The 10,907-nt window shown below is 35.8% G+C and overlaps 1 pseudogene; it reads right to left on the bottom strand.

The window, feature by feature from the left end:
• Positions 1-339: 339 nt before the first annotated feature.
• On the bottom strand, positions 340-10,665 carry LOC129053214 (RNA-binding motif protein, Y chromosome, family 1 member B-like; annotated as a pseudogene).
• Between the last annotated feature and the right edge of the window lie 242 nt (positions 10,666-10,907).

Genomic DNA, 10,907 nt, shown 5'->3' with positions numbered 1-10,907 from the left:
TTTACTCTCCTATTGAATTTGCTTTTAAGCATGTGCAGTTAACTAATAACATCAGCCATTTTGAATTACATGTAAATTTTATTCTGAAATTTTAATGTAGATATTACATCTAAACAGATAGTTTTCAAATAGCATTAACAAGCATGAAATTACTTCAAAAAAAATCCTTTTCCTTGGAATACCTCAAAAGATTGATGGAGGAAGTTAGTATCTACCTCTCTCCACAATACTAACATGTCTCTTTTAGTAATATGCAGGTAACAATGCAGAAATAACATGTCAATTTTCAATTTGCAAACAAGCTTTGGTATGCAATAACCATTATTTGGAATACTTGCTTTAATACCTGCTTCAGTCTCCTTTTTCAGATCGACTTTCCCGATGGTCTATTGTAGATGCCACATAACTGGAGCTACCATATGCTTCACGAGGAGCAGAGAGAACCCTATCCAGAGAAGGTGGATTCCTTTGATCTTTTCTGCCAATGTGCTCATGACCACAAAAATAAAAATCATCACAGCTCCTTGATTAACTCTCCTGACTTCTGCCATATCTATCTCGTGTATTGTTATAATGAGGGCAGCTGATTCCACCATAAGACATCCGAGGCCCTCGTGCAGGTGGTGCACCATGAGAGGTCCCTGCAGGGTTGATAAAATAATATGTTGGACTACAACTAAACATTTTTACTGCCATCACTAAAGGATGAATTAGTTAAAGTACTATTTGGAAATATCTGCTTTCCTCTGCCCTTGTTGACAGGATAGATATTAATTAAGCCTGCATTGGTCAGAAGGTTTTATTTAAAAGAAATGTAAGAGTAGTATTGTGAAGCTTAACAAATTTAATTCTAAAGTAAACGTTGAGTCACATTTTCTGCATGTGAACTGAAGTTTTCTCCTTCATATCGTCCCTTATGCTTTATACTGTTAAGAATACTCAATATTTAAACACGCTATATTGTCCTTTATAATTTTCCTTAGAATTTCATTAAAATAATGATCTGGTCTATTACATAAAATTCTATAATTTACAAATCCATCCCCTCTTACCATATCCCTGAAATGCATCTCTGTAAGAATTTCCACTTGGACGTTCAGAATGATCTCTACCACGGGTCTCACCGTAGCCAACACGATCACTAAATTGAAAAAAAAAAAGTTTTTTAATGTCAGAATAAACAATTTAAGAAATCTGTTTGATGAATCCAGATAACATTATAGTACCTATATCCTGTAGAGGAATGTTCATCCCAACTAGAAAGACCACAATCACAGTATGCATAGTCTCTAGGTGGTGGAGCATGATCCCTGGTTTCTCGGGAGTGTGGATGATATTGGTGAGTGTAAGTTTAAGCAACAAATTTTAAATTTTCAACTTCTAATATCCAAAATATAACTAAATTACAACTTAAACATAATTAAATTGCCAAACATCTAAATAGATATTTCTCCAAATAAAACAGGCAAACGCCCAAAAAGCACATGGAACACATACTCGTAATCAGTGATTCAGAAAATGCATTTCAAATCCAAAATGAGATTCCAGATTTCATACACACACTGGCATGGCAATAAATTTTAAAAAGCAGGAAATAGCAAGTGTTTGAGAGTATGTAGATAAACTGGAACCCTGATAGTTGGAATGAATAATTTAAGAAATCTTTTTGACAAACCCGGAAAAAGCTGTAGTACCTATATCCTCTAGAAGAATGTTCATCCCAACTAGAATGACCATAATCACGTTATGTGTAGTCTCTAGGTGGTGGAGCATAATCCCTAGTTTCTCAGGAGCTTGGATGATTTCTGTGTTCATAAGTTTAAGGAAGTCAGTGTGGTGATTCCTCAGGGATCTAGAACTAGAAATACCATTTGACCCAGCCATCCCATTACTGGGTATATACCCAAAGGATTATAAAACATGTTGCTATAGAGACACATGCACACGTATGTTTATTGTGGCATTATTCACAATAGCAAACACTTGGAATCAACCCAAATGTCCAACAAAGATAGACCGGATTAAGAAAATGTGGCACATATACACCATGGAATACTATGCAGCCATAAAAATGATGAGTGTATGTCCTTTGTAGGGACTTGGATGAAGCTGGAAACCATCATTCTCAGCAAACTATCACAAGGACAAAAAGACAAACACTGCATGTTCTCACTCATAGGTGGGAATTGAACAATGAGAACACATGGACACAGGAAGGGGAACATCACACACTGGGGCCTGTTGTGGGGTGGGGGGAGGAGGGAGGGATAGCATTAGGAGATATACCTAATGCTAAATGACTAGTTAATGGGTGCAGCACACCAACATGGTACATGTATACATATGTAACAAACCTGCACGTTGTGCACATGTACACTAAAATTTAAAGTGTAATAAAAAATAAACTTAGATTTCAAAATTTTTTTAATTTTCAACTTCTAGTATCCAAAACATAACTACTTTACAACTTAACAAAATTAAAAGGCCAAACATCCAAATAGATATTTCTCCAAATAAAATAGGCAAATGCCCCAAAAGCACATGGAACAGATACTCACAATCAGTGATTCAGAAAATGCATTTCAAATCCAAAATGAGATACCATACTTCACACATACACTAGAATGGCAATAAATTTTAAGAAACAGGAAATAACAAGTGTTTGAGAGGATGTAGATAAATTGGAACCCTGATACAATGCTAGTTGGAATGGAAAAGGATGCAGCTACCATGGAGAAATGTGGTGGTTCCTCAAGAAAACAAACAAAATTATCATAGTACCAAAAAATTCCACTCATATACACCCAGAATTGAATATGTGTACTCAAACAAACATTCTTGCATAGAAATATTGGGGTGGAAACAACCCAAATAAAATAATGAGTTAACAACTTGTGGAAGGAGTGAAGTGCTATGATGTAAATCAACCTTCAAGACATCATGCAAAAGGAAAGGAGACAGATACAAAAAGTCGTGTAGTGTTTGAGCCCATTAACATTAAATGCCCACAACAGGTAAGTTCAGAGGCAGGACACTGATTGCTGTTTGCTAGCAGCTGAGGGAAGGGAGAAAGTGGAAGGAACTGCTTAACTGTTAGTTGGAGTTTTAGTTTGGAGTGATGAAAATGTTTTGGAACTCAATGGAGGTAGTTGTTGCATGACACAGAATGTATTAAATGCCACTTAACTGTTTACTTTATAATATTTAATTTTGTTATGTAAATTTCATCACCACAACAAAAAAAACAACTTTTTAAAAATTTTTCCTTTACTTCTCCTTAGTTGCATAACCATCATCTCTTAGAGACATATGGTCATTTCTCCAGGAGGAGACTGGCTCTCTACGTGTAAGACTTCCATAATTCTCGCTTCCACATGATATGGGATCTTTAATGTTAAAATGATGGAACATTATGTAAAGAACACCAAATCTGAAACACTATTTTCTCTTATCTCAAACAACTTTTAAAATTATTTCTTCTATGACTCCATTCTTTGTTCCCTAAATTACTAGACAGTAATGACACTGTGAATATTTCATACGGTTTTGGATAACCCCCTGGCTCCCACAAGGCCAGCTCTTCTAATGAAGCTGAAGCCAAACACTAATTCTTAGGTAAAAGTTAATTTTCAATGGTTAATTAAATGGTTAATGACTATTTAGTAATGTTAATAACTACTTAGCTATATTTTCCTTTTTATACGATATGAATTACTGATGACTACTAATGACACAGGGAAAACATGTAAAACCATCAAACTGTTCACGAATTTTAAAGTTTACATATATTGTCCTTTCTCAGCTGAGGAAGGTAAATTTTCCCATGTAGTTCAATCCACCTCACACACACAAATACTGCTACCTTTGAATGACTGCATGCCAAATTTTTACATAACAGTTCTTCTTTATCTCTAAGTGGTTGGCTCTATCTTAAATGTTGACAACTTAAAATGTACCAGTGAAAACTTCCTAATGATGGCCAAGAATTACTTTTACTGCAATAAGCAACACTGTTAAAGGGGTCCTTACAACATTGTTGGTATTTCAAAATAGAAAAGGTTCTGCTTAATATACTCTTCATAGTGCTTTTCCTTGATATGTTCACTGGCTAACAATGTTGGAAGTTCTAGCCAGGGCAATTAGGCAGGAGAAGGAAATAAAGGGTATTCAATTAGGAAAAGAGGAAGTCAAACTCTCCCTGTTTGCAGATGACATGATTGTGTATCTAGAAAACCCCATTGTCTCAGCCCAAAATCTCCTTAAGCTGATAAGCAACTTCAGCAAAGTCTCAGGATACAAAATCAATGTGCAAAAATCACAAGCATTCTTATACACCAATAACAGACAAACAGAGAGCCAAATCATGAGTGAACTCCCATTCACAAAGAGAATAAAATACTTAGGAATCCAACTTACAAGGGACCTGAAGGACCTCTTCAAGGAGAACTAAAAACCACTGCTCACTGAAATAAAAGAAGATACAGATAAATGGAAGAACATTTCATGCTCACGGGTAGGAAGAATCAGTATCGTGAAAATGGCCATACTGCCCAAGGTAATTTATAGATTCAATGCCAACCCCATCAAGCTACCAATGACTTTCTTCACAGAATTGGAAAACACTGCTTTAAAGTTCATATGGAACCAAAAAAGAGCCTGCATCACCAAGTCAATCCTAAGCCAAAAGAACAAAGGTGGAGGCATCATTCTACCTGACTTCAAACTATACTACAAGGCCACAGTAACCAAAACAGCATAGTACTGTTACCAAAACAGAGATATAGATCAATGGAACAGATCAGAGCCCTCAGAAATAATGCCGCATATCTACAATTATCTGATCTTTGACAAACCAGAGAAAAACAAGCAATGGGGAAAGGATTCCCTATTTAATAAATGGTGCTGGGAAAACTGGCTAGCCATATGAAGAAAGCTGCAACCGGATCCCTTCCTTACACCTTATACAAAAATTAATTCAAGATGGATTAAAGACTTGAACGTTAGACCTAAAACCATAAAAACCCTAGAAGAAAACCTAGGCATTACCATTCTGGACATAGGCATGGGCAAGGACTTCATGTCTAAAACACCAAAAGCAATGGCAACAAAAGCCAATATTGACAAATGGGATCTAATTAAACTAAAGAGCTTCTGCACAGCAAAAGAAACTACCATCAGAGTGAACAGGCAACCTACAAAATCGGAGAAAATTTTCGTAATGTACTCATCTGACAAAGGGCTAATATCCAGAAACTACAATGAACTCCAACAAATTTAAAAGAAAAAAACAAACAACCCCATCAAAAAGTGGGCAAAGGATATGAACAGACACTTCTCAAAAGATGACATTTATGCAGCCAAAAGACACATTAAAAATGCTCATCATCACTGGCCATCAGAGAAATGCAAATCAAAACCACAATGAGATACCATCTCACACCAGTTAGAATGGCAATCATTAAAAAGTCAGGAAACAACAGGTGCTGGAGAGGATGTGGAGAAATAGGAACACTTTTACACTGTTGGTGGGACTGTAAACTAGTTCAACCATTGTGGAAGTCAGTGTGGCGATTCCTCAGGGATCTAGAACTAGAAATTCCATTTGACCCAGCCATCCCATTACTGGATATATACCCAAAGGACTATAAATCATGCTGCTATAAAGACACATGCACACGTATGTTTATTGCGGCAGTATTCACAATAGGAAAGACTTGGAACCAACCCAAATGTCCAAAAATGATAGACTGGATTAAGAAAATGTGGCACATATACACCATGGAATCCTATGCAGCCATAAAAAATGATGAGTTTATGTCCTTTGTAGGGACATGGATGAAGCTGGAAACCATCATTCTCAGCAAACTATCACAAGGACAAAAAGACAAACAGTGCATGTTCTCACTCATAGGTGGGAAGTGAACAATGAGAACACATGGACACACGAAGGGGAACATCACACACTGGGGCCTGTACTGGGGTGGGGAGAGGAGAGAGGGATAGCATTAGGAGATACACCTAATGCTAAATGACTAGTTAATGGGTGCAACACACCAGCATGGCACATGTATACATATGTAACTAACCTGCACATTATGCACATGTACCCTAAAACTTTAATAATAATTAAAAAAATACATTGTTTTTCTTTTTTATGTAAAAATTGACCCTGCATTTCTATTGCGTAAATCACTCATAAATATGATTTTCAGTGTCTCATCCTCCAGTAAGGAAAGACACATACATATGTGTGAAGCAGTGGCTTTTAGAGCTTTTCAGAGTCACAGACTCTTTTCAGAAGTTAAAGTTTTACATTTCTTAAATTGAAAATGCTTTATGGCAGGCCAATGTACAAACTCTCTCTACCAAAATTACAAAGCAATAGATTTGCATAGATGTTTGCACAGGTATACACACACAGAAAAAAGAAATATTGCAAAATCAATCTTAAGTACCGAATTACATTTTTCCTGTTGGAAAGTTTTAAATATTCCGTTGTATTTTGATAATACAACTGATATGAAGTTCTGGGCCCCAAAGTAGAAAAGTCTAAAGTATATGAATATAAATGAGTTCTGCAGAAAACCTGTTGAGTACCAGCAATCAGCATTCATAAATTCAATTCAGTTTGAAATTTGTGTTATTTCAATCCAAAGTTATCACAATTTTACAACAAATTTTAGATATTACTTCAGTCATTCTTATAATATACCCTTAGTACTTAGAAATAATTTTGCTTATTATAAGTCAATTTTCTGTTCATAAAGGAAATAAAATTGAGAAACTTTGATATCTTCAAACTTGTTTCCTTTCAGTCCTATGGTTCCATCTTTACATTTAAAACATTACCCAAGCGGCCTTCATGTGAGGGAAGCCATCCTCTTGTTCCTCCACTACTTCCTGATGCAGATCTCAAACTTCCTGCAGGGATTGTTTCTTGAGGAAGGTGGTGGTCTCCGCCTACCACCACTTTGAAAAGATGGTTTCTTGGCTTGTACTACTTTTATTGCTTTTCCATCCAAAGGCTAAAAGTATTAAGAGTACTATCAATAACACTGGCACATTTAACCTAAGCACATTTTACAAGCATTTTTACATAAACTACGGCTCAATTCTAGATATTTTCTCCCAAAGCAAACTTTTGTTTTTTCTCCTAAAATGAACACATCTTTCACAATGCCAAATTTGAGACATTTACTGAGCACATGCCTTCCATTAAGGGATCAAACACAAATTCTATTATTCAAATTCCTTGAAAACTTCTCCATTATTTTAAAGAAAAACCTCAAGCAAACTAACAAAAAGAGATTAACTCATCACACAGTCTATGGAAGAATGTGGCACATCTGTTTTTCACAATATATAATCCACCTCATCTTTGTATTCACATCACTAATTTAAAAGTTTCAGTGTCCCAATGAAACTTGTGTCATTTAAAAAAATGGGGTTACTTATTCAAAGTGATTAGTCGCATTAGTCATTCTGAGTTGTTTCTTGTTTAATCTGCTAACACTTGCATAAAATGTCCCCATATGATTTACAATTCTATATTTACTCTAGAAATGTTTCTGTAAATGTGATCCTTGTTTAATCTCATTAAGGTTTCTTGCCTTACTCATTTCTTATATTGCTTTAGACATGCCCCCAAAGAATGACTCTTAATATAGTACTTCATGTAATTTCTCAGAAATGCTTACATATCCTAATTAATTTCACAATAACATTTTTCAGGGTAATCTTTTCTATAGGCCAAAGTAATTTTTGGAAACAGTTAGCTGATATAAAAATTTAAATTAAGTTAAAAATTTAACTCGATTTAAAAATTACATAGCTTTTGCTAGTTGGGGGAAGATCTTAAATCCCTTACAAGACCTCTGGCAGCCACATCGCCTGTTGTTCCTACCTCACAACTTCTGTTATTTCTGGGCCCAAAACATTTTCCCCAGGTTTGCGCATGGCTGCTTCCTTCCCAGTGTTCTGAAGTCAGCCAAAATTCCTTAAACTGTTAATTCCCCCTGAAAACTCTAAGAACGTCCTTTATTGGCCGTCTTAACATTTATGTGCATGTAACATTCACGTTTATTTTTACATAATAAAATATGTGAGATGAAGTAATTCAGAAATAACGTTGGCCTGGCATGGTGGCTCAGGCCTATAATCCCAACAATTTGGGAGACAGAGGCGGGCAGATCACGAAGTGAAGAGATAGAGACAATCCTGGCCAACAGGGTGAAACCCGGACTCTACTCAAAGTACAACAATTAGCTGGGCGTGGTGGTGCATGCCTGTAGGCCCTGCTACTTGGAGGCTGATGTAGGAGAATTGCTTGAACCCAGGAGGCAGAGGTTGCAGTGAGCCAAGACCACCCCACTGCAATCCAGCCTGGTGAAACAGCCAGTCTCCATCTTAAAAAACAAACAAACAAACAAAACTCTACACAAATTACCTGCTCTTTTGCTTGAAAATTAGGAGGGGGGAAGAAATTATCATAGATTACTATACGTAAGTCAAAATTATCTTCACACCTACCACAAAGCCATGAACCAAAAGCTACTCTCGGTTTCTACCACAGCTTAAAATACTAATTTATGAGAGTGAATAAAAATGTACTTTCTGCTATGTGCCAGGAAGTATGATATATGTAACAGAAAAGCAACCGGGAACACTAAAATATGCACTATATACAATTTCACTATCAATAGGTTAATATATGGTACTGTGAGTACAAAATACCTATGATATGCAATGAGGAAGAAAACATGAAATCTAAGTTGTTTTGAAGCATAAATTATTATTTGTGAGATGTACACAGGGAAGGAAAATTCTCAGGAAGTCCAAAAAGGCATTTTTGGGATAGCGTAAAGACTAACAGGAGCTAAAAACAGATTGGGATAATGTTATTATTTTTTATTCTTTATTTTTTTGAGACGGAGTCTTGCTCTGTTGCCAGCCTTGAGTGCAGTGGCCTGATTTCGGCTCACTGCAACCTCTGCCTGATCAACTGATTCCCCTGCCTCAGCCTACCGAGTAGCTGGAATTACAGGCACACAAAACCACACATGGCTAATTTTTTGTGTTTTACTAGAGACGGGGTTTCAGCATGTTGGCCATGATGGTTATGTTCTCCTGACCTCATGATCTGCTCACCTCAACCTCGCAACGTGCTGGGATTACAGGCATGAGCCACCATGCTCGGCCTGATTGGGATAATGTTACAAAGCAAGAAAGGTCTAAAGGACCCAGAATGGAATGATCTTGACTACAATGTAAAGGAATTCAATAGTTAATAGAATTACATAAAAGCTTAAAGCTTTAGTAAACACACAGTCCCTAGATTTAATACTTAATAGGACAAGAGATCATTGGTTGGATCAAAACAAGTCCTCAAACACACTGGGAAAATGAGTAATTAGGTATTTGTGTTGCATAAATCACTCTGGTGACAGGAGAAAAACGTCCTTAGGAGAAAAGAGCAAGGATGGGCCAAAAATGCCAGTTACTTCTTCTGTTATCCAACTTCAATGTTATCATGTTTTTCAATTTTCAAGTACTTACCACTTCCTTAAATGTAAAAGTCTTATTTTAATATAGTTTCTCAATAATATATTTTTCAGAAAGTGGGAGAGAATCTTTCCTTCTTGTGAGTCTGTCTAGATGTCTATCCAGTTTGTCTATGCTCTAGAAGTAGGTCCACGAATTGGAAGTCATTCCCTTAATAGCATTTAATAAATGTTGACTTATTCCTTTCATTTACAAGAGGGCTCCTTATAAGTGTTAAAGCTCTTCAAAACCTTTGAAAATCTATTTACATTTGTATTGAAATACAAACTTAGAAAAAGGTTAGCATATATTAATTTATATAATGTTAATTCCAGTACCTTTCCAACTATAATTGCACATATATGGCACAAAGAAGAGGATGGCTTCATATGGCATTCTACTATCTTCAAAAGTTACATGATACTAACAAGACCTAGAAATACTGTTAATTGAAGAACAGAGTTAGAATATTATTAATAAGGACTCTTACCTTTCCATTCATATCTTTGGCAGCATTCTTAGCGTCTGCAGTGTTCTCAAAAGTAATAAACGCAAAGCCTCTGGATTTGCTGGTTCGATCCTTTATCAAAAGAACTAAAATATATGAAAACATTTCCATGTATATAATGAACTCACCAAGGTACTAACCACCTGAAAGTTACATCACACCAAAAAATAATTGCATTTCACTTCACTGCTATGATTCCTTATACAAGTCACCCCTATAGTCAGCCTATTTTATGCCAGTTTGTTCCCTAACTCCACAACACATTTATTTTTCCTCATTTTCCTTTCTAAGTAGTAGGTGATCCTTACCACAGACCCTTAACCTGTTACTATGAGAATTTTCCAAATATCAAATAGATACTTCAAAATAAGAGTTAAAAACAGTAAGGCATTTTAATGTAGGTATACAATGAACTTTGAAAACCATATAGTTTTTCAAAACATATACGTAACATACATATTTTAAACATACACATTGAAACATACACACACATGGTTTTAAGGGTTACCTTCTGATATGGGACCCTGTTTCGCAAATACTGCTTCAAGCATCTTTTCATTGGTTTCCCTATTTATGCCATCAATGAGAAGCTTGCCAGGATGATCTGCTTCTATCATTGTGCTGCAAGTGGTCAAAGAAAAATCTATATTTTAATAAAAATAAATAGGCTAAAAAGATAAAATTTTATTACATACTGTGTTGAAAACGCAAGTAAAATTCCCTTCCAGAGGCTGACATCGTTTTAGTATTTCTTACTTTAAATATGTAAAATTTGAAACATACAGAGCAAAGCGGGCACTGATTTCATGGACAAATGCTGCATTTTAATATGTACCTGACAAAATCTCATTTCTAAAAA

This window comes from Pongo abelii, chromosome Y (assembly GCF_028885655.2).
Source record: "Pongo abelii isolate AG06213 chromosome Y, NHGRI_mPonAbe1-v2.0_pri, whole genome shotgun sequence".
In the NCBI taxonomy this organism is placed as follows: domain Eukaryota; kingdom Metazoa; phylum Chordata; class Mammalia; order Primates; family Hominidae; genus Pongo; species Pongo abelii.
This window is presented reverse-complemented; position numbering and strand designations above follow the sequence as displayed.